Below are 25,310 nucleotides of genomic sequence, written 5' to 3'. Positions count from 1 at the left end.
GTTGGCCTTTATTACAAAGGGAATTGAGTACAAGAGCAAGGAAATCCTCTTGCATTTGTACAGAGCCCTGGTGAGACCACACCTGGGGTATTGTGTACAGTTTTGGTCTCCAGGGTTAAGGAAGGACATCCTGGCTGTAGAGGAAGTGCAGCGTAGATTCACGAGGTTAATTCCTGGGATGTCTGGACTGTCTTACACAGAGAGGTTAGAGAGACTGGGCTTGTACACGCTGGAATTAAGGAGATTGAGAGGGGATCTGATTGAAACATATAAGATTATTAAGGGATTGGACAAGATAGAGGCAGGAAATATGTTCCAGATGCTGGGAGAGTCCAGTAACAGAGGGCATGGTTTGAGAATAAGGGGTAGGTCATTTAGGACAGAGTTAAGGAAAAACTTCTTCTCCCACAGAGTTGTGGGGGTCTGGAATGCACTGCCTCGGAAGGTAGTGGAGACCAATTCTCTGGATGCTTTCAAGAAGGAGCTAGATAGGTGTCTTATGGATAGGGGAATCAAGGGATATGGGGACAAGGCAGGAACCGGGTATTGATAGTAGATGATCAGCCATGATCTCAGAATGGCGGTGCAGGCTCGAAGGGCCGAATGGTCTACTTCTGCACCTATTGTCTATTGTCTATTTTCTCTTCTATCCCTTCCCATTGGACAGAAGGATCTTGAAAGCATGTAACAGCTTCTATCCAACTGCTCTAAGACCTTTAAATGGTCCCCTAGTATGATAAGATGCTCTTGGCCCCATAATCTACTTTATTATGGCATTGCACCTTATTGCCTGCCTTCACTTCACTCTCTTTGTAACTGTAACAGATTATTCCACTTTTTTCTTGTACTGATGTGATGAAATCTGTATGGATGGCATGTAAAACAAAGTTTTCACTGTACCAATACACCAAATATATGTTCTTTGCATGCATGTATTTCTGTTTCACCTTTTTATCCCTGTTAGGGATTTGTGGACAACGTACAGGAATTTGTATGAGTTCTTAACCAAGTACAAGCATTCATAGTGGGTAGTGGAACTCACAGTCGACCACTGAGTCTGATCAGTGACCCCTTCATCTACAATGTGTGCTGTACACAGCAACTAGAGACTGGTTTGTTGTGGACATCCCAACAGCACTATTTGACGACACAGAGGCCTTTCCCTTAGAGGGAGCTGTTCAATGAGCAGGTCAAATATCAAGAACCAAGCTTTGAACTTATTGGAAAGATATCCAAAAAGGATATTGTTCCACAAGAAGCTTTAGAGGCTCTGGGTCCTTGGTTTGTAATGGAGCTAATGGTTTGCTGGTGCATGGCCAAGTAGTTAAGGTGTTGGTCTAGTGATCTGAAGGTCACTAGTTCGAGCCTCAGCTAAGGCAGCGTGTTGTGTCCTTGAGCAAAGCACTTAACCACACATTGTTCTGCAATGACACCGGTGCCAAGCTCTATCGGCCCTTGCCCCTGGACAACGTCGGTGGCGCTGAGAGGGGAGACACCTCATGGGCAACTGCCAGTCTCCCATACAACCCTGCCCAGGCCTACACCCTGGAAACTTTCCAATGCACAAATCCATGGTCTCTCGAGACTAACGGATGCCTATTTTAATGGTTTGGTGGAGAAGGTGGAGGAAAGTAGTTTTAAAATGTCAGCCATGATTGAATGGTGAAACAGACTCAATGGACCTAATTCTGCTTCTATATGTCCTTATGGTTTCCTTTAACGTTCACAGGTCTGGAGGAAACTGCAAGGTCAAAGAAGTTGGGGGCTCCACTTGTTGGGGTTTAGAAAATAAGAGCCCTCACTGTAGGAAGGATGCAATTAAGTTCGTGAGGCTGCAGAAAATATTCACAAAGATGTTGCTGGACTGGAGGACTTGGGTTATAAGGAGAAATTGGATAGGCTGGATCTGTTTCCCCTGGAGTGAGGGAGGCTGAGGATGATCTTACTGAGTTTTATATAATCAGCAGGTGAATAAATACGGTGAATAATCATATTTTTCCATGGTATGGGAGTCTAAACCTGGAGTGTATAGGCTTAAGGTGAGACTGGAAAGATCTAAAAGGGACTTGAGAGGCACTTTCTTCACACAGAGTTATAGGAATGTAGAACAAGCTGCTAAAGGAAATGATAGAAGACAATTAAATGGTATTTACACATGGATTGAAAGGGTTTAGATGGAAATGGGCCAAATGCAAGCAACTGGGATTAGCTCATACTGGTCTGCATGGATGAGTAGGCCCATGAGGCCTATTCACATGCGAGGTAACCCTATGTTTATGGCTTTATGACTATATGTAATACTGCAGATGTGGACAGAATTCTGACTAGTTGAATTACAGCCTGTGTGGAGGTTCCAATACACAGAATCGCAAAAGGCTGCAGAGGGTTGTAGACTCAACCAGCTCCGTCACAGACACAGCCCACCCCACCATCGAGGATATCTTCAAGAGGTTGTGCTTCAAGAATGTGGCATCCATCACTGAGGGTCCTCACCAACCAAGACATGCCCTTTTCTCATTGTTACCATAGGGGATGAGGTAAAGGGGTCTGAAAACCCACACTTGACAATTCCAAACCGTCAGATTTCTGAATGGTCCATGAACCTGTGAACTCTCTTTTTTTATGCACTGTTTATTTATTTTAGAAATTTTATAACTTTGAACTGTACTGCTGCTGCAAAACAACAAATTTCATGTCCTACGAGACAATGATTAAAAAAAATATGATTCTGATTGAAATGCCTGAAATGCCAGAGAGGATAAATGCTGAGAAGTTGTTTCGTATCATGGGAGATGCCAGAACCAGGGAGCATGGTCTCAGAATAAGAGGAGCCCTTTTCAAAATCAAAATCAAAGTCCAGTTTATTATCTGAGAGACACACAAGACTGCAGATGCTGGAATCACAATACACTAAAGACCTCTTGCTGTGGGAGTGAAGTTTGTTGTCATATACACAAGTACCTGTGTGCACAGATGCAATGAAAATATATTTGCAGCAGCATCAGAGGTATGTAGCAAGAGTGCCAATATATTCACAAGAAAAACCTAAACTATACAAAATTATATAATAAAGAACAGATGAAGAACTTCTTCTCTCTGAAGGTTATCAGTGAAACTCGTTGAAACAGAGAGCCGTGCATTTGCAGAGGGTGTATCTAATGGCTGGATAGTATTCAAATCAGTAAGGGAATCAAAGATTATTGAGAAAGAACTGAAGACTAGATTTGAGTATCAGCCATGATTCTATTGAATGACAGAGAAGAATTGAAAGGCTGAGGCACATGCAGGCAGGAGATCCGATGGCCAGTGACTCCCAAGTTGATGAGTCCAAGATTTGGTGAGTCCAGTCACCTTTAATAGCCCTGATGCAATTTGTTAAGTGTCCCTAAGGACTGATTTATACTTGTGCGTAAAGGCCACGCCGTAGCCCTGATTTTCACTTCTGCATAGGCTCTACGCCGTAGTGAGCATGCGTTGGTGTGCGCCAAAACGCTAGTTGGCGGTGGGGTTTCTGTGCCACTGTGTTGAGTTTCTTCATAAGAGACATGGACGAGGAAAAGCATTTCAAACATGTTCGCATGTCGGCAGGTAGATTTGACGATTTGGTTCATCTATTGCGCATCAGTGTACAGACATGGTGGAGAAGAAGCAACCGGAAATGCGTAGGAGGAAATGCGATGCTACCAAGCGGACCAATCACAGTTGTTGCGGTCTGCATCGCCACACCATGCGAGTTACTTTTTGGAGAGGTGCACGTCACCCTTCGGCGTAGGGTACGGCATATGTACGGTGTAGGGTACACAGTACCTACGGTGTAGATGCAATACGCAAGTATAAGTCAGCCTTCACACTTCTCTTTCAACCAACTAAGCACCAAGTCTAATGCTACAAGAAAAAATCAGCAGAGGAGCTCTTGTTATTTCCCAACTGGAGTGTGCATAACTAATGTATTCTGATCATTCTAAGCTGAAAATTGATTTTACATTCCCTCATAAAATTCAGAAATAGCTCTTTATTGCCCATCTCAAACTGAGAAGGTGAGGGTGAACCACTGTTGTTCTAACGGTGAAATTTCAGGATGGTGGGGGAGTTGAAGGAGGGGATATGTTCTGAATACACATTGTGTTTTTTCTTCAGTTCTCCTCTTGACTTGTTGTACTAGTGCTGTCCACACCAGCTAAACTTAGCTCCATGGATTCCGGACATTAGCTGACTATTTATTTCTGGCATTGCACTGATGACAACACACAATTAGTGGACTGAATTTTGGGTTTATAATGTCAATATTATTATGTGTATGAATGAGTGATGGACATGAGGAGGTGAAAAGGGAAGTCATGACACAATCTATGTGCGACACAGATTTGAGCTGATTCATCTTCTCCTTTTGCTCCTTATCCTTCTCCTTCTCCATCCTCTATTGCACTATTTATTTATTTTTGTAACTTGAGGTAATTTTTATGTCTCACACTGTATTGCTGCCATGAAACAATAAATGTAGAGTCATAGAACACTACAGCACAGAGCAAGCCCTTTGGCCCCTCTGGTTCACGCCAAACCATTAAGCTGCCTAGTCACATTGACCCGCACTCAGACCATAGCCCTCCATGCCCCTCCCATCCAAATTTCACAACACACCGTATGTCAGTCATAATGAGCTTGATTCTGAGTCTTCTGCCTCTCGGTATTGAGTGCCCTGCCACCCATCCACCCACCCACCCCTACCCATGGCGTCAAATTCCACCCCCGCCCCCTTCAAATGCCAAAACCACATCATTTCCTGGAAGAGGAAACAAAGTTGGAAGGAAAGTTGCGGAATCTTCCGTAATATAAGAACATGATAAAAGTTAGGAACAAAGTTTGGCCAAACACATCTTTGCATGAGATCCACAGTGAGATTTTATTATAGACCTTGTGCACTTCTGTCTGATCTCAATAACCACATGATTCCATCAGGGTCTAATATCTGGTGATTTCAGTCTTAAACCTACTCATACATTGTGAATCCACAGACTCAAGCACTGCCAGATCCAGTTCAAACTCTATCATCAAGTTTCCTGATGATACTTCAGTTGGCTTCATCAGCAACAACAATTAGTTGCATACAGAGTGGAGGTAGAAAGGCTTTTCAAACTGTGTGAGAGCAGCAACCTGAGTCTCAACATGGACAAGACAAAAGAGATGATTGTGGACTTCAAGAAGGCACAGGTTGACCACTCACCATTGCACATCAATGGTGCTCTCGTGGAGAGAGTGAACAGCACAAAGTTCCTTGGTGTGCACATAATGGATAATCTAACCTGGACCTACAACGCCTCTTCATTTGTCAAGAAGGCACAGCAGCGTCTATACTTTCTGAAGAGATTGAGATATGCAAGGCTCCTCAACCCCATTTAGCTTTCTACAGGAGCACTATTGAGAATGCCCTGTCCAGCTACACCATTGTGTGGTATGCAGGCTGCAAGACATCAGACTGCAAGACACTACAGTGAATTGTAAAAATTGCTGAGACAATCATCAGGGTCTCAGCATCTCAGGGTCTCCCTCACCACTATTTGTGCCATTTACAGGAGCATTGTACGTGACATTTTTGTGAATCCACTATCTCTTTGACCCACTACTGTCACAAAGGAGGTACAGGAGGATCAGCACTTGGACCGCCGGACTGGTTCCCCTCAGACTGCGAAACTACAACATACCCTTTCACTACCGAGGTCTCAGCAGTAAGACAACAAGCTATTTACTATTTACTGCTTATTGTTTACCCGTGCTTTAAATTATATCTTATTAACTTATTTGTGGTGATATTTTTGCTTTATGTCCTGTGTGTGATATATGTTTTGTGGGTACGCCATGGTCTGGAAGAACGTAGCTTCGTTTGATTATTTAGCATATGTGTGCAGTCAGATGACAATGATCTTGAACTTGAAAATTCCAATAGTTTACACTCATCTGAGTGAATAAAATTGTGTTTCTCTGATCCAAATGACAAACCCTTATCCTTATTCTATGACCTCTATTTACAGAGTGCCAAGCCACAGGGAACAATCTCTCTTCATCCAATACATCAAGCTCTCTTAAGTATTTTATATGGTCCAATGGGTTCATCTCCTTCCACATTCTCCCAGGCTATTGATCTACCGCATTCAATATCATTGGACAGGCCTCTCATCTCAAATATTAATTCTGTGAATATCTGTTGCGCAGTGTCATAGAGTCACTTACACAGAAAAAGACCCCACAGCCACTGACCATCAAATTTGAGTTTATTGTTGGATGCACAGGTGCAGATCAAATTTACAGGAATACATCTTGCACTGATTTACATTGAACATGCGTTATTCTCCCCACATTCTCATTAACTCACTACTTCCCACAGCTACCGCTGGACAGAAAGTTCAGAAGCCTGAGGTCCCACTCGCAACAGTCTCCCTTCAACTATTTGGTCCTTGAACCAACCTGAACAATTCAAATCACTCCCTCCTTCTTGTAAAAGACTGTGCATAAACTGAGTTTAATTTAGTTTTTTGCGATTGCTGCTTTTCTGATGCTACGTGCCTGTGATGCTGTTGTAGGTATGTTTTTCATTGCACCTGTGCAGTCAAGATTCAAGACTGTTTACTGTCATTTCCTGTGCACAGGTTTGAGGAGAACAAAATAATTGTTACTCCAGATCCAATACAGAACAAAAAAATCAAAAAATACAAAAGATAAAGAACACAATAATAATAAAAAAACACAATAAAAAATAAGTACATAAGATAACTTATATACATAGATTGAATGTATATCCATAAAGTGATATTAGGTTGTACATAAGGTGACTGACTGGAAATAATTTAGTGGTGGAGTTAATGGGTGGCTGTTGATCAGCCTTACTGCTTGAGGAAAGTAACTGTTTTTGAGTCTGGTGGTCCTGGCGTAGATACAATTCCCAACCCGCCCCCCCCCCCCCACCTTCCCAGTGGGAGTGGAACAAGCAGTCCACAGCAGGGTGTGTGGCATCCTTTATGATACTGACCATTTTCTGGGACCTTTCTGTGTATATGTCCTTAATGCCAGGTAGACCGGTGTCAGTGATGCAGTAAGCAGTTTTGACTACCTGTTGTAGACCTTCCTGCCTGCCACAGTGCTTTTTCCACATCAGGCATTGATGCAGCCTGTCAGGATGCTCTCTACTGCATATCTGTAGAATGACATGAATAGCAGGGTTGAATGCTGGACTGAAATCCAGAAACAGCATTCTAACATGTGTCAGAACGTATATGTATGTATTTGCACGTGATAATAAACCAATATCACACACAAGTGTTTTGTGTATTGCTTCAGAGTCTAGTATCTGTAGTCTTCTGTGTCTCTGGCAATAAACTCAACTTTGATCTAAAACTCTCTCAGGACAAAATACAGTGACCAATTAACCAATCAATCCTCATATCTTTGTGTTGGGGGAAAGGAGGAAACCAGGGCATCCAGGCAAAAGCCACACATCCAGCGGCGGAACATGAAAAATCATCCCGTGTTTATTTTGGTTAGAAGATACTTATCAATCAGATTAAATTAGCAGTTCTCATGACATCCATGATACTGGCAAGTCCCTTCCAGATTGATGTGATCCTGTTGTATTGTAGGAGTGTGGCGACCCACTTTCTGCGCAGGCGAACCGGCTCACACATAGCCAGCGCGCGGGGAGAGACTGTGGTAATATACCTCTGACGTCATTTCCGCCCGGAGAGGGCGGGCGCTAGGGATTAAATGCCAGCGCCGCGAAGTTTGAAACGACTTACCGACTGCGTGTCGTTATTTCAGCGCTGTGTGTAGCACATCGCTACATGGGTGACCCCGACGGATGACCGACTCTTCATCTGTTCACGCAGTTTCGCTCAAACTGCCGACTTTCTGGACGCTGCGACCACGCGTGTGGTTTAGCCAAGCAGAAGCCCAGTTCCAGATTCGGCAGATATCCTCTGATTCCACGTGTTACTACCATGTGGTGAGCGCCCTTGACCAGGAGACGGCCGCCCAGGTTGCGGATTTCATACAGTCGCCCCCGGAAGAACTCAAATATGAAGCATTCAAAGTGCTGCTCATTGGGACCTTTGGCCTCTCACGGTGTGAGCGGGGTGCCTGCCGGCTTCACCTGGACGGTTTGGGAGACAGACTGCCGTCAGCATTGATGAACGAGATGCTGGCCCTGGCTGACGGACACAAGCCCTGCCTCATGTTCGAGCAAGCGTTCCTAGGGCAACTGCCTGGGGACATACATCTGCTGCTGGCCGACGCAGATTTCAGCGACCCCCGGAAGGTGGCAGCCCGGGCAGACATGCTGTGGAAAGCCAAGAGGGAGAGAGTGGCGTCCGGGTCAGATTACCAGGCCACGTGCCCAACAGTGGACCAGACCAGGCCCGGTAGGGGGGCGCACACAACACAGAGGCAGGAGTGAGGAGGACAGTGAACAGTGGTGTTTCTACCACCAGCAGTGGGGCACAGAAGCCCAACATTGTCGCCCGCCCTGCAAGGGCCAGGGCCAGGGCCAGCTGCCGCTAATCACTATGGCGGCTGGCCGCCAGGACAGCCTCTTGTACATCTGGGACAAACAGTCGGGAAGCCGCTTATTGGTCGACACCGGAGTGGAAATCAGCATCTTGCCCCCGACGGGATATGACACCCGCAACAGGAAGCCAGGACCCACCCTGAGGGCTGCAAATGGCAGCACAATACGGACCTACGGCACCCGCACAGTGCAGCTGCAGCTCGGCGCCAGCTGGTTCACGTGGGACTTCACACTGGCCGCAGTGGCCCAACCACTCCTGGGGGCGGACTTCTTGCGAGCTCACAGCCTGCTGGTCGACTTGCAAGGGAAAAGACTGGTACATGCCGAGACTTTCCAGACGTTCTCCCTGGGTGAAGCCAAGTTGCCGGCCCCGCACCTGGACTCCATCACGCTGTCGGACAACGAATTCACCAGGATCCTGGCGGACTTTCCATCAATTCTGGCACCACAGTTCACGGCAGCCATGCCCAGACACGGGGTACATCACCACATCCTGACCCAGGGACCACCCCTCCACACCTGCGCATGAAGGCTCCCCCCGGAAAAGCTCCGCCTGGCAAAGGAGGAGTTCAAGAGGATGGAGGAATTGGGGATCGTACGGAGGTCTGACAGCCCATGGCCTCCCCCCTGCACATCGTGCCCAAAGCAGCTGGGGGTTGGAGACCATGCGGCGACTACCGCAGACTGACTGAGGCTACAACTCCAGACCGCTACCCCGTGCCGCACATACAGGACTTTGCAGCAAACCTGCACAGGGTAGCAAGAATCTTTTCCAAAGTAGACCTCGTCCGGGGATACCATCAAATCCCGGTGCACCCTGAAGACATCCCCAAAACGGCACTCATCACCCCGTTCGGCCTGAAGAATGTCGCACAGACGTTCCAGCGGCTAATAGATGCGGTGGGATGCGACCTGGACTTCGCGTTCATCTATTTGGATGACATCCTTATAACCAGCAGTAGTCACCAGGAGCATCTGTCCCACCTCCGCCAGCTCTACTCCCGCCTGAGTGATTTCGGCCTCACGATCAACCCGGCCAAATGCCAGTTCGGTCTCGATACCATCGACTTCCTGGGCCACAGGATTACCAAAGACGAGGCAACACCTCTGCCCGCCAAGGTAGACGCGATCCACCACTTTGCCCGGCCCAACACGATCAAAGGCCTGCAGGAGTTCGTTGGTATGGTGAACTTCTACCACTGTTTCCTCCCCTCCGCAGCCCGTATCATGCGCCCTTTGTACACCCTGATGTCGGGTAAAGGCAAGGACATTACTTGGGACGAGGAGGCCGCGGCCGCTTTCGTTAAAGCCAAGGAAGCCTCGGCAGATGCCGCGATGCTGGTGCACCCCAGAACGGACGTCCTGACCGCCCTCACGGTGGACGCATCCGACATAGCAGTCGGTGGGGTGCTGGAGAGCAGCTCATCGAGGGGTGCTGGCAACCCCTGGCGCTCTTCAGCAAGCACCTACGACCACCCAAACTCAAGTATAGTGCTTTTGACCGGGAGCTGTTGGCACTGTATCTGGCAATCCGGCATTTCAGGTACTTCTTAGAAGGGAGGCTGTTCACTGCGGTCACGGACCACAAACCGTTGACCTTCGCGTTTACGAAGGTGTCCGATCCCTGGTCGGCTCGCCAGCAGCGACATCTGTCCTACATCTCCGAGTACACGATGGACATCCAGCATGTCTCAGGAAAGGACAACGTCATGGCGGATGCACACTCCAGACCAGCTGTCTAGGCCCTGTCCCTGGGGGTGGACTATGCAGCACTGGCAGAGGTGCAGCAGGCAGACGACGAGATGCCCAGTTACAGGACCGCAGTCTCGGGTTTACAGCTGCAGGACTTTCTCGTAGGCCCAGGTGAGAGGACCCTCCTGTGCCACGTGGCTACTGGCCAACCTCGCCCCATTGTCCCGGCAGCCTGGAGGCGGCGAGTTTTCAACTCCATACACGGTTTGGCGCACCCATCTATCAGGACAACTGTCCAGCTGGTCTCCAGCAAGTTCGCGTGGCACGGACTTCGCAAGCAGGTCAGTGAATGGGCCAGAACGTGCGCGCAGTGCCAAACAGCCAAGGTGCAGCGGCACACTAAAGCCCCGCTGCAGAAGTTCGAACCCACCCACCGGAGGTTCGACCACATTCATGTGGATATCGTGGGCCCCCTACCAGTGTTCCGAGGAGCGCGGTACCTCCTAACTATGTTAGACCGGTTCACGAGGTGGCCAGAGGCGGTCCCGCTCACCGACACAGCTGCCGATTCCTGCGCCCGAGCACTGATTGCAACCTGGGTAGCACGCTTCAGGGTACCAGCCCACATTACCTCCGACAGAGGCGCCCAGTTCACCTCCAGCCTGTTGGGAACGCAGCTACATCACACTACTGCCTACCACCCACAGTTGAACGGACTAGTGGAGCGTTTCCACCGTCACTTGAAGTCGGCTTTCATGGCCCGCCTGAGAGGACCTAACTGGGTGGACGAGCTTCCCTGGGCCCTGCTTGGAATTCGCACAGCGCCCAAAGAGGATCTGCACGCCTCGTCGGCCGACTTGGTGTACGGCGCACCCCTGGCCGTCCCGGGAGAGTTCATACCGGCCCCAAGGGGGCAAGAGGAAGAACCCGCAGCAGTCCTGGACAGGCTACGCGAAAGGCTCGGCAACCTGGCCCCCGTACCGACTTCACAGCACGGACGGACCCCGACCCATGTACCCAAAGACCTGCAGAACTGTAAGTTTGTGTTTGTACGAAGGGGCGGACACCGGGCACCGCTACAGTGGCCGTACGAGGGGCCGTTCAAGGTGATCAACAACAAAGGGTCCACGTACGTTCTGGACATTGGGGGGAAAGAGGAGGTTTTCACGGTGGACCGACTCAAACCAGCCCATGTGGACTTGGCGCAGCCGGTCGAGGTTCAGGCACCGCGGCGCAGAGGCAGACCTCCCAAACAGAGGCTGATCCAGACTGTGGACATTGGGGGGTGTATTGCCGGTTCTGGGGGGAGGCGTTATGTGGCGACCCACTTTCTGCGCAGGCGAACCGGCTCACAAACAGCCAGCGCGCAGGGAGAGACTTTGGTAATGCACCTCTGACGTCATTTCCGCCCGGAGAGGGCGGGCACTAGGGATTAAATGCCAGTGCTGCGAAGTTTGAATAAACTAGTCTCGAAACGGCTTACCGACTGTGTGTCGTCTCTAGCTCTGTATGTAGTACAGGAGTACAGGAGGCCAATTTGTATACAGCAATCTCTCACAAATAGTAATGTGATAGAACAATACAGCTTAGGAGTAGGCCCTTCAGCCCATCTAGTTCATGCCAAAACCATTTAAACTGCCTACTACCATCAACCTGCTCTGGGACCATAGCCCTCTATATCCCTACTCTCCATGTACATATCAAATTAAACTAAATCCCTTCTTCCTGCTCATGATCCATACCTCTCCACTCCCTGCATATTTATGTGCCTATCTAAAACCTCTTCAATGCCACTACTGCCTCTGTTTCCACCACTGCCCCAGTCAGACCGTTCCAGGCGCCACCATTCTCCTCGTTAAAAAAAAATTCCCCATACATCTCTTTTAAACTTTCCCCCTCTCAGTTTAAAGCTACATCTTCTCTAATTATCAGCATTTCTATTCAGAAAAAGATTCTGGCTGCCTTCCCCATCCACGCCTCTCCTAACTTTATAAACTTTCTATCAAGTGTTCTTTCAGCTTCTGATACAACAGTGATAACAATCTATGTTTGTCCAAGCTTTCTTTTAGCCTATACCAGCCTTTCTCAACCTTTTTGCCCTTGAAGAACTGTAGAAATAATGTTCAGGTCTCAGGGAACCCCTGCATAACTTCTCGTGTGCCTCCTCGCATCCTTCCTCCTATGGTTCTGTGAGCTCCACCAGAATGATTTTCTTGTCTTCGCTGGACCACAATACGACGTCTGGCAAAGTGTGGCTTCTATCACCTCTGGGAACTGCAGCTTCCTCCCCCATGATTGGACAGTTTGCTGCAGGTTGGATTTAGGCCTCTTTGATGTGACTGGCTGGCCCTCTCCTTGATGAAGATGACTGCCCTGTTTGCTTCTCTGCCAGCAGATCTCTTTTTATACCTCTCCCATTCCAATGTGTCAGCGCGGGACAGCAGGACCTTGTCATGGTGCCACCTATACTGTTCTTGTGTTAAAGCTGTTTTGCATACTGACAGTATGTGTGCCAATGAACCCCGCTGACCACAAAGCTTGCAGTTAGGGTCTTCTCTCAGCCCCCAGGTGCACAGCTGTGATGGTCTAGAGAGAAAGTTCAGGAGGAAAGAAATGTGGAAGGGCTCCAGTCACCAAAGCACTGCCCGGGTGATCTTGCCCATTTTTTCCAGGCACCCTGAGACCCCAACTCCACTGCTTTTGATACTCACTCTTCAACCTCACAGTTCTGTACCTCTGCCTGGACCATGTCACTCCCCCATTGTTGGAAGTGTGCTGAGCCAAGCCTTGCCGTCCCAGGCATGGGCTGTCAATGATGTCTCTCAATTGCAGAAGCTTACTGCCTGGTCTGTGGTCGAGTTGGCAGCCCACTTTCTTGTTGTGACTCCTGCTTTGTTTATTAGCTTGTCATTTCAGCTCCTCAGTGTTAACACAACTCTACACTTTGCCACCTTGAACTCCTCCATTACCAATAACAATGGGAGCTGTAGCTGGCCTGATCTTTTGTAAATCCTCACTGAAGAAGGACTTGGTGGGATCCCCAGCCACCTCCACAGGAGCTTGTTGACTTTCCTCTCAATGCCTTCTACAGTACGTTAGCGTGATCAGTAAATCGTAGATATAATAATCCAAACATAATTGTCAGTGCTCTTTTGAGTAGAGATTGAATTTTTAGCTAACCTTTCTTAAAATAAAACAGGTAGTTAAGCTTAGCTTACATGTCTTGAAATTAATCTCTTTCTTTCTCTTTCATTAATTTTAAAAACTCATAAGACAAACATAATAAATTTCTGTTAAATAACTGGCTTAAGCCAAAATGAGATTTCATTTTTCTAAAAGTAGGCTCAGTAGATTTAATTTAAATAAAGGTTGTAAATTGGTTTTAATTAATGCTATTTACAACATGAAAATTTATTGACAATCTTAAATAGTAATATTAGTAACAATCATAAGCCAAAGCAGTATGATGAAAATATAACCTTAGACAGAATTTTCTACAAGACTTTGAAAAGCATTTTCTGACTAAGTGTCATGATCAGGCTCAAATCTAGGCCTAGCATGTGAAACCTCTGCTTCTTTTTAGCTGCACAAGTACTTAATTCTGGGTCAAACTTGAGATAAGCACACATGGCTTTCACCTTCAACTAAAATGAAACGATTTCTATCCTTGCTCTTGGTGCTTGTTAAACAAGAAAAAACTTGTTCACACATGTAAGAAGTTGAAAACTGCAGCAAAATGTTCATTGCTTTCCCATGAATAGCAGGATTTTCTTCTTTTACAGAAATCCAGAACTTGTCCAGAGTCAGGTCAGTAAATCTCATCTTGTGTGCATGATCAGAGTGCAGCTCACAAAGTTCTTCCTCTTCTCTCAAAGTCAAGTTCTCAGACTGAGCAGAAGATTCAGAGAAAGGGTCCCTCACCCAGTCATTAACTTGTGTTGAAAGGAGAGAAAATACTGTTCAACTTTGTTCTGCTGTTCTTCCGGGTGGTTTTCTATAACTCTTGAGACTTTATGATAGCCTTCCTCACTCTCAAACCCAAGCAGCAGTAGAAACATTTCAATATTTCTTATTGCAAAATTATTTTTCCAAAGATTCAGTTTCCTTTTAAATCCAAGAATCTGATCACTTGAAGTCAAAACATTTTCTCCAGGGCCTTGCAGAGACTTGTTCAACTGGTTCATATGATGAAAAATGTCTGCTAAGTAGGCTAGTTTCTGCAGCCATTCGTCATCTTCAAAGTACTCAGCAAAATCTGGCCTAACGTTTTCTTGAAAGTACTTTTGCTATTTACCTTTCAGCTCAAGCAACCTGCTGAGAATTTTTCCTCTGCTAAGCCAACATATTTCTCTATGTAGCAGGAGACTGGTGTGCTCTCTGTCCAGGTTTTCACAGTTTTTTTAAACATTCATAAAGCTAACCAGTTTTGGAGCATCATCTAGAACTTTTTTCATTTCATCTCCAAGAGTTTTTGACTTCAGCACCTTTCTGTGAAGAGTGGCGTGCTGTGACAATGTCAGGATTTCCTTTATTTACAAAAGAAACAAAACCTTTCATGGAGCCAATTGTTGATGGGACACCATCTGTACAAATGCCAACACAGTTTCTCCAAGACACACCCTTTAGTTTCCAGATATGAAGACAAAACATTAAATATATCTTGGCCTTTGCTTGTTTAGGACAGCTCTTTGCAATAGAAAAACAATTATTGAATTTCACCATCATTTACAAATCTTACAAATGCTACAACATGACATTTATTGGTGAAATTTGTTGAATCATCAACCTGGATAGAGAAGCTGTTTTTATTTTCAGTTTATCACACAAAACCTCTTCAGCATCATGTGACATGTCATCAATATGTTGACTTATTGTCCTGTTTGTGAGTGAAACCTTTTCAATTTCTGGTACTGCATCTTGCCCTTGCATTTTATCCATTATAGTTTTACATGCTGGCATCATTAGGTTCGCATCAACGGTGTGACTTTTACTTTCCTGGGTAATCAGTTCTGCTACTAAATAACTTGCTCCCTGAATCTTTTTACTGACTGTGACTTTATTAACAAAAGCTTTACATTGTTTGTTTTGAGATTCCAATAGCTATTTAAAATAATCTACACTTTTGCATGTCATATGGCTGTGATTTGTTAAGTGTCTTTTCAATTTTGCTGAAGCCTCTGCTGCATTTGTAAGTTGTTTGCCACAGACTAGGCACAATGGAACAGGACAGCTTGGTTCATCAGTCTATGTAAAACCCATTGATAAGCAGTTTTCATTGTAAAGCTGGACTCTTTCTTTGTGTCCGTTGTTGCACTAGTGCAGTGAAATGACTCCGAAGATTGTAATTCTTCATCATTAACCTTAATCAGAATTGTCCACAGGCCTAGGCCTGGGATCCTCCTTTTCCACCTCACATCTCCTCTGCAAAAGTTGCCACAATGGACAGTCAAACATATCTGTAAATTGTAAGGGTTAATAAAATACCCTTGTGTATCTTACACAGAGAGAGGATGATATCACAGCCCAAGTTGGGAGAGTCTACCCAATGCTCGGAAAACACACTTCATGCTCCTCATCAGCCTACTGTCCTCCCCTCCGCACTCAACTAAATAAATATGGTGCTACTGCGTACTGCCAACTGGGCTGAGAGACCTCTAACAAGATTGCCAATGGAGCTGCTTGGACATTACCCACCATTGCAAGCGTTAGCATCGCGCATTGCATGAAGTTCAAAAAACGTTTTTTTTTAATCACTATCTCTTGCTGAACTTTAGGGTTCCGTGGAACCCCAGTTGAGAAACCCTGGCCTATACACTGTAATCTAGACAGCATCCAGATGAGCTTCTTCTGCACCCTCTCCAAAGACTCCATGGCCGTTCTGTAACAGGACAAACAAAAACACACAAAATGATCCAAATGCAGCTTCTTCAAAGTTTTGTTTAGCTGCAGCATGAATGAGTGATTGTGCATGAATAATCTTTCAGGAAGTTTGTCTGAGAGATAAATATTTCTTATGTTTCTTGCCTCCCTCCCACAGGGTAGAAAATACAAAATTCTGAAGGCACATGTCACTGGGTAGACCTTTCAGACTTTATATAAAAAAAATAGGTAAGATGGACCCTTGACTCTACATTCTAACTCATTATGGCCTTGCACCTTATTGTCTATCTGCTCTGCTCTTTCTCTGTAACTGTAACACTACATTCTGCCTTCTGTTATTGTTTTCCCTTGTTCTACCTCATTGTGTTGTTTCAATGAGATAATCTGTATGGATGGCATACAAAACAAATTTTTAACTGTAATTTGGTACATGTGAAAATAATAAACTAATTTACCAATATTGGCCCCAATTCATAGAGAATAAAGTTCCTTTTCTTCTGTGATTTTCCATCTGATCCTATTTAACCGCAAAGGCAGCATGCAGAGCTATTTAATGTCACATAAAAAGATCAGAAATGTTGAGAAGAATGGAGAAATTTGTCTAGCTTATTACACAATATCATGCATTTCTACATCATTAGTTTTCTCATCCTAGATATAGGCTCATCACATTATATATAAAAAATTATGTTCAATTCATGAGGAAACATTGAATGGCAGTGCAGATTAGAATTTATATTGATGTGCATGGAACTTAGATAGAATCTACTAGGAAATATTAAGCCTATCTTTAGTTGCTGCTATTCCTGTTGCGGCTAGTAAAATTTAATACTTATAATATTTTGGAAATTCAAAATACTTCCACTGAATTAAGATGATTATCTAATGTAACTGAAACTAAATTACAGTGCTCTAAAATTAGGCATCATGTTTGGACAATGCTACAAAATAAATGCAGTTATCAGAAACACAAGAGATTCTGTAGATGCTCGAAATCTTGAACAACACACACTAAGTGCTGGAGGAACTTAGCAAGTGAGGCTGCATCTATGGAGGGAAATGAGCGGTCAATGCTTTGGGTCAAGACCCTTCATCAGGACTGGAAAGGAAAGGAACAGAAGTCACAAGAAGGTGGAGGAAACTGCTGAAAACACATACGTTAGAATAGTTATGGTAACTTACTTGCAGCAATTGAATTAGGGTGGTTAAGTGCTAGCACTGGGGTAACTCTTCAAAATTTTCCTGCAGCATTTGAAGAGGCTGGCCCTCCAAAGCTTTCGGTGCCTCAAGATCCAGAGATCAATCCCTTGAGACACTGAGTAAGCAACCTTGTGAATTTGATGATGGTGTTGGCCAGCTTTCAAAGTAGAAAGTTTCTAAGAAAAGATCTGCTGATGTTGCAGAGGGTCCAAAGGAGGTTTATGAGAATGATCCCACATATGAAAGAGTTAACATATGAGGAGGATTTGATAGCTTTGGGCATGTACTTGCTGCAGTTTAGAAGAATGATAGGAATCTCTTTGCAGCCTATCAAATATTGAAATGTCTGGATAAAGTGGATGTGGAGAGGATGTGTCCTACAGCAGGGGTGTCTAGGACCAGAGGGCACAGCTTCAGAACTGAGGGATGCCCATTTAGAACAGACATGAGGAAAATTTTCTTTAGCCCAAGGGTAGTGAATCTATGGAATTCATTGCCCAGGCCAAGTCACTGAGTATATTTATGACAGAGGTTGGTAAGTTCTTGATTAATTAAGGGGTCAAAGGTTACAGGGAGAAGGCAAGAGAATGGGGTTAAGAGGGATAATAAATCAGCCCTGATGGAATGGTGGAGCAGACTCAATGGACTGATTGGCCTGAATCTGCTCCTATGTCTAATGGTCTTATAGTCTTATGGTCTTATTTCCACCTCATTCACTGGTGTATTTATCAATTCTCTCTCGTGTGACAAAGTGGTTAAGGCGTTGGTCTAGTGATCTGAAGGTCGCTAGTTCAAGCCTCAGCTAAGGCAGCCTGTTGTGTCCTTGAGCAAGGCACATAACCACACATCGCTCTGTGATGACACTGGTGCCAAGCTGTATCAGCCCTTGTCCTTCCCTCGGACAATGTCGGTGACGTGGAGAGGGGAGACTTGCAGCTTGGGCAACTGCCGGTCTCCCGTACAATCCTGGCCAGGAAACTTTCCAAGGTGCAAATCCATGGTCTCTGGAGACTAATGGATGCCCATATTTCCCTCTCTGGCCTTTTCCTGTCAATTCATCCAGCCTTGCTACAACCACTCCAGTAAGGGGTAGACATCCAGGCGTGTTTATCTGTTTCTTGTATTTGTGTCAGACTAAGTAACAGGTAGGTAACTTTATCGGCTTGAGTAAGTTGGGCTGAATGGCCTCTTCCCCTGCTCTGCTACACTGTGACAGGTTGGACAAATTTGAATTGTTCTCCCTGGAGTTTCAGAGGTTGGGAGGGGATCTAACAGATATAATTTTAAGAGGCACAGATACAGCAGACAATCAGAATCATATCCCCAGGTAGAAATGTCAATTCCAAAGGTTATAGGGTAAGTTTATAGGTTATATAAGGGGCATGTTTTTTATTCAGAGAGTGGTAGATGCCTGTAAGAAGCTGCCAGGGGTAGTAGTGGAAGCAGGCAGTTTGGGGGAGTTGGTTGGACTCATGAATTTGGAGGTACATAGTAAAGGACATTCAGTGTAAGTTGGCAACAACATCAGCACAAGATCATGGGTTGCACTGTTCTTTGCTCCATGTTAACAGTTGTGCAGTATCCATCACCGGCATGACTTCTCAAGTTCAAGTTCAAGTTTCATTGTCATTCAAACATGCACATGCACATAGCCAAACAAAACTATGTTCCTCTGGGGCCATATGTACAAAACGCAGAACCAAGTCACACACAGCACATATAGGCACATATAGTTGGATTGCAACCGATCACTGCGCGGGAGCATAAGAACAGAGCCACCTTTTCATTTGTGCTCACACTCAAGATTAACCTTTACATACTGTTCGGGTCAAATTTGACCCGTTTTGACATTTGACGGCAGTAAAAACACCCTAAATGCCATTTTTTTAGCCAAAATTTGATGTCTTTTCCTAAAGTGGCCCAAAATGCGCAAAAGTGAAAATATTTTAAATTGTTATACTTTTGTACAGGTGCTACAAATTTTTGTACATTGAGGCTGTTCCGGGTCAAATTTGACTCATATCTATTGAAATAGATTTTAGATCTTTGAAACATTAATTAAGGATTAATCACCTATTTATTAATGTGAGATAGGCCATTCATACATTCTAAGTAGACCTGTGGTTCAAAATTTGGTATAAACACTTGTTATGAGGGGATTCTTGGGCAGGGTCAAAATTGACCCAGACCATACTGTGAAAGTATAGAATATGAACAGGTTGCCTGGGTTAAGAAGGCAGCACTTCACGGCAGCTTTTTGAAGTTGGACTGCGACTAATCACTGAGCGGGCTTCATTAGAAAGGGGGAATAAAAATAAGACAGGTGCATGCGGAGCGGCCATTGTTGTGAGTGGACCAGTGTTGGAGTGGCTTTGGCCCATCAGGCTTCGGTGAGATCAAGCACGGGCAAGGTAAGTATCTGGTAAGTTTCTTTTTTATTTCTTTATTCTTCATTCCTCGTCTGTTAGAGTGCCATTAGTGCAGTGAGGATGACTCCAGGGGCTGTGTTTGTTCTGTTTATGAGATGTGGGAATTCTGGGAAACCCCCAGCCTCCTGGATAAGCACATCTCCAGCAGGTGCACTGAGCTGCAGCTCCTCTGAGAATGTGTTAGGGATTTGGAACTGCAGCCTGATAAACTTCGGCTGATATCAGAGAATGAGAAGCTGATAGATAGGAGCTCCAGGGAGGTAGTCACCCCTAGTTTGCAGAAGACAGGTAACTGACTGACTGTCGGGAGAAGGAACGGAAAAGGGCAGCCAGTGCAGAGCACCCCTGTGGCCATTCTGCTCAATTATAACTATACCATTGTGAATACTGTTGAGGTGGAATGCCCTACTGGGAAGAGCCACATGACCAGGTCTCTGGCACAGAGTCTGGTGCTGTGGATCAGAAAAGAAGAGAGTTGAAGAGGACTGCAGTGGTGATAGGAGATTCCATAGTCAGAGGAACAGAGATGAGATTCTGTGGGTGTGATAGAGACACCCAAATGGTATGTTGCCTCCCAGATGCCAGGGTCAAGGATGTCTCGGACTGGGTCAACACATTCTTAAGGAGGAGGGTGAGCAGCCAGAAGTCTTGGACCTATTGGCACCAATGACATTGGTAGGAAAGGAGAGGAGGACCTGAAGCGAGATTTTAGGGAGTGAGGTAGAAATCTGAAAAACAGGACCTTCAGGGTAGTAATCTCTGGATTGCTGCCAATGCCATGTGCCAGTGAGGGAAAGAATAGGATGATTTGGCAGATGAAAGTGTGAAACTGGTGCAAATGGTTCAGATTTATGGATCATTGGGATCTCTGATGGCCAAAATAAAACTGTACAGAAGGGACAGGTTACACCAGAACCCAAGGGGACCAATACCCTTGCGGGCAGGTTTGCTAGAGTTGTTCAGTCATGTTTAATCTAATTTGGCAGGGGGATGGAAGCCGGAGTGATAGTGCTGAGGAAGAGATAGTTGGTTTACTAACAGTGGCGGAGTGTAGTGAGACTGCTAGCAAGCACGTACTGATGATAGGGCAAGATTGCAGTCAAATAGATGAGTTGAAATGTGGAAGGCAGACGAGTTCAAAAAAGATGAATACAGGACTGAAGGTGTTATATTTGAATGCATGCAATATACCAAATAAGGTTCAGATTACATATTGGTATGTATGATGTCGTGGGCATCACTAAATCATGGCTGATAGAAAATTATAGCAGGGAGCTTAACATCCAAAGATACACATTACATCGATTACATTCCAAAGATGTTGGAGACAATTGTTAAAGATGAGGTGTCAGGGTACTTGGAGGCACATGATAAAATAGGCTGAAGTCAAAGCGGTTTCCTTAAGGGAAAAACTTGCCAGACAAATCTTGGAATTCTTTGAAAAAAAGCTAGCAGGATAGATAAAGGAGAATCATTGAATCACTGAATGTTGGATTTTCAGAAGGCCTTTGACAAGGTGCTGCAAATGAAGCTGTTTAACAAGAGCCCAGGAAAGACGTAAGCATGGTAGAGCATTTGCTGATTGGCAGGAGGCAAAGAGTAGGAATAAAGGAAGCCTTTTCTGGTTGGCTGCCGGTGACTCAGGATGTTCCATAGGGGTCTGTTTTGGGAACAGTACTTTATATGTTATATATCAATGATTTGGATGGCATAATTGATGACTTTGTGGTCAATTTGTGAAAGATACAAAGATAGGTGGAGGGGCAGGCAGTTCTGAGGATCAGAGAAGCTTCAGAAGGACTTAGACAGATTAGGAGAATGGGCAAAGAAATAGCAGATGGAATACAGTGTTAGGACGTGTATGGGAATGTACTTTGGTAGAAAAAGATGAAGGAGTAGCCTATTTTATAAATGGAGAGAAATTTCAAAAATCTAAGGTGCAAATAGACTGGGAATCCTTTTGAAGAATCCAGTTTCAGCGACAGGTTGCTATCGATGCAATGCTCCTCAGACAGGATGAAGAGATCAATACTCCCCAATGCCATTCGGCTTTACAATTCAACCGCCAGGAGTAAGATATGTTAAAGTGCCGGGGTTAGGACTCAATGTATTTAAGTAAACTACTTAAGAACTTTTTAAAAGCTATTATTAATGCTTTTTGAGAGGGTGGTTTTAGATGCATATCATATTTTTACTGAGTTAAGTATTGTATGTAATTAGTTTTGCTACAATAAGTGTATGGGACATTGGAAAAAATGTTGAATTTCCCCATGGGGATGAATAAAGTATCTATCTATCTATCTATCTATCTATCTATCTATCTATCTATCTATCTATCTATCTATCTATCTATCTATCTAAAGCTTAACTTGCAGGCTGAGTCATTGATGAGGCATGCAAATGCAATGTTAGCATTCATTTTGAGAGGACTAGAATATAAAATCAAGGATGCGATGTTAAGGTTTTATAAAGCACTAGTGAGGCCTCATTTGGAGTATTGTGAGCAGTTTTGGGCCCTTTATCTAAGAAAGGATTTGTTAAAATTGGAGAAGCTTCAAAGGAGATTAATGAAAGTGAATGTGGGTTTGAACAGATTGTAATATGAGGCGTGTTTGTTGACTCTGGGCCTCTACTCACTGGAATTCAGAAAAATGAGGGTGACCCTAATTGAAACTTATTGAATATTGAAAGGCCTAGGAGTCCTCGTGCAAGACTCCCAGAAGGTTAATTTACAAGTTGAATCTGTGGTAAAGAAGGAAAATGCAATATTGGCATTCATTTCAAGGGGAATAGAATACAAAAGCAAGGAGATATTGTGAGCCTTTATAAGACACTAGTCAGGCAACACTTAGCATATTGTCAACAGTTTTGGGCCCCATATCTCAGAAAGGATGTGTTGTCATTGAAGAGAGTCCAGAGGATGATTCTTGGAATGAAGGGGTTAACATTGGAGAAGCATTTGGCACCTTTGTCCTGTACTCACTGGAATTTAGAAGAATGTAAAGGGATCTCATTTAAACCTACCGAATGTTGAAAGGACTAGATAGAGTAGCCGAAGAGCAGATGTTTCCGTTAGGGGGGGTATCCAGAACTAGAGGGCACAGCTTCAAAATTGAGGGGCAACACTTTAGAATGAGGTAAGGAGGAATTTTTATAGCCAGAGAGTAGTAAATCTGTGGAATGCACTGCTACAGACTGTGATGGAGCCCAGGTTCATGCGTGTATTTAAGGCGGAAGTTGATGGTTTCCTGATCGGTCAGAACATCAAAGAATATGGCGAGAAGGCAGGTATATGGGGTTGAGGGGGATCCAGGATCAGCCATGATGGAATGGCGGAGCAGACTCGATGAGCTGAATGGCCTAATTCTTCTCCTATGTCTTATAGTCTTATGGCCTCTTTGTTTCTTGTGGTGGGGGAATCTTAAGTCCAGAAGACACAGCCTCAGAATAGACGGGCGCATCTTAGAATAGAGATGAGGACGAATTTGTTTGTTTAGCCAGAGAGTGGTGAATCTGTGGAATTTGTTGCCACACCCCCAATCAACCCTACTTCATCCTCTTCTGTCTGTCACCTTGTATGCAGACTGTCCTGTGCTTCTATGGACATATAATTAATCTATTTATATACACTATCTTAAGTATTTCTAATTATTGTGTTCTTTATGTTATTGTGAGTTTATTTCTGCTTCATTGGAACTGGTTTAATAATTATTTTGTCTTCTTTACACTTGTGTACTGGAAATGACATTAACAACTTTGAATCTTTAGGAAGGGTGTGAGGGACCAGATTGGTTCCAGGGATTAAGGGTTCAATCTCAAGGTTAAAGATATTGGTTTTGATCTTGGTTTATGATTGTCACCTGAACCAAGACTCAACGTAAAGCTTTGTTTGCGTGTCATCCAGCCAGATCTTTCCAGCTTTGAGATGGTAAAAAGAAAACAGAAAGCACAATATGTATAGCAGCTACAGAGAGAGTACTGTATAGTGCAGGGAGACAAACAAGGCTATGACGAGGTAGATTGTGAGATCAAGAGTAAAAAAATCCATTTTTTAGCCTTCAAGTGTCTCAAAACAGTGGCATAAAAGCTGTCCTTGAGTCAGGTACCTGTTTTCAGGCTTTTGTATCCCTTACCCAATGGGGGGGTGCAGAAGAGAGAATGTGTGGGTGGGTGTTTTCAATGCATTGACTGCATTCCCATGGTAACAAGAAGTGTAGATGAAGTCAGCAGAAGGTAGACTGGTTTATGAGATGGACTGGGCTATGTTCACTATAAATTACCTGTATGAGGAAGTGGAAGGGTGGGTTATTTAGTTTACAGATGGCACAAAGGTTGGTGGTGTTGTAGATAGTGTCGATGGTTGTTGTAGTTTACAATGGGACATTGTTAGGATGCAAAGCTAGGTTGAGAAGTGACAGGTAGAATTCAGTCCAGAAAAATGTGAAGTGATCACTTCAAAAGGCCAAATTTGATGGCAGAGTACTAAGTGAATGGTAAGATTCTTAGCAGTGTGGAAGAACCAAGGGATCTGGGATCCAAGTTCATAGATCCCTTAGAATTGAAGCATAGATGACAGGGTAGTTAAGAAGGCACATGTCAGGGGATTGAGTTCAAAAGCCACAAAGTAATGTTACAGCTGTATAAAGCCCTGGTTAGACCACACTGGGTATATTATGTTCTGTTCTGATATCCTCATTACAGGAAGGATGTGGAAGCTTTAGAGAGGGTGCAGAGGAGACTTACCAAGATGCTGCTTGGAAGAGAGCATGCCTTATGAGAAAAGGTTGAGAGAGCTAAGCTTTTCTCTTCTCTTCAGAGCAAATGAAGAAGAGAGGCAACTTTATAGAGGTGCATAAGATTATGACAGGCATAGACAGAGTAGACAGCCAACAACTTTTTCCCAGGACAGGAATGGCTAATTTGAGAAGGCATACTTTTAAGGTGATTGGAGGAAAGTTAAGGAGTGACATCAGAGGTAGTTTTTTTTTATATAGAGAGAATGATAAGTGCCTGGAATGCACTCCCAGCAGTAATGGTAGTGGCAGACACATTAAGGTCATTTGAGAGACTCTTAGATAGGCACATAGATGAAAAGAATTGGAGTGTAATTGGCTGTGAGTGAAAGATGTTTTAGATTGATTGTGGAGTAGGTTAAAATGTCAGCACAACATCATAGGCCTGTACTGTGCTGTACTGTTCTATGTTCTATGTTAACACAAGCTCTCTTGAAAACAACACTCATGAATACCCTTCAATATTTCCCCCAGTTGACCCTGTTTGTTTGGCAACTCCTTATAAGGATTTGCTGACCCGTCAAGTATTTTAGGATGATGCCTGTCAAGAAATATTCACAGGGGCTTTCTTCAGTTCTGAAGCTTAATGATGCTAGAGTGAATACTTCAGCTATCAATTCATTCCATGAATGTTTCCTGTACATTTTCCCATGTACGTGAGACTTGAAATTGTGTTGACCTCAGCAGTAGCTGATATAGGATGAATTTTACTTTCAGTAGGAATTAGCTTTATAAAACAAGAAAGTCTTTGTCCATTGCTGGCTC

This window comes from Hemitrygon akajei, chromosome 1 (assembly GCF_048418815.1).
Source record: "Hemitrygon akajei chromosome 1, sHemAka1.3, whole genome shotgun sequence".
Classification (NCBI taxonomy): Eukaryota; Metazoa; Chordata; class Chondrichthyes; order Myliobatiformes; family Dasyatidae; genus Hemitrygon; species Hemitrygon akajei.
This window is presented reverse-complemented; position numbering follows the sequence as displayed.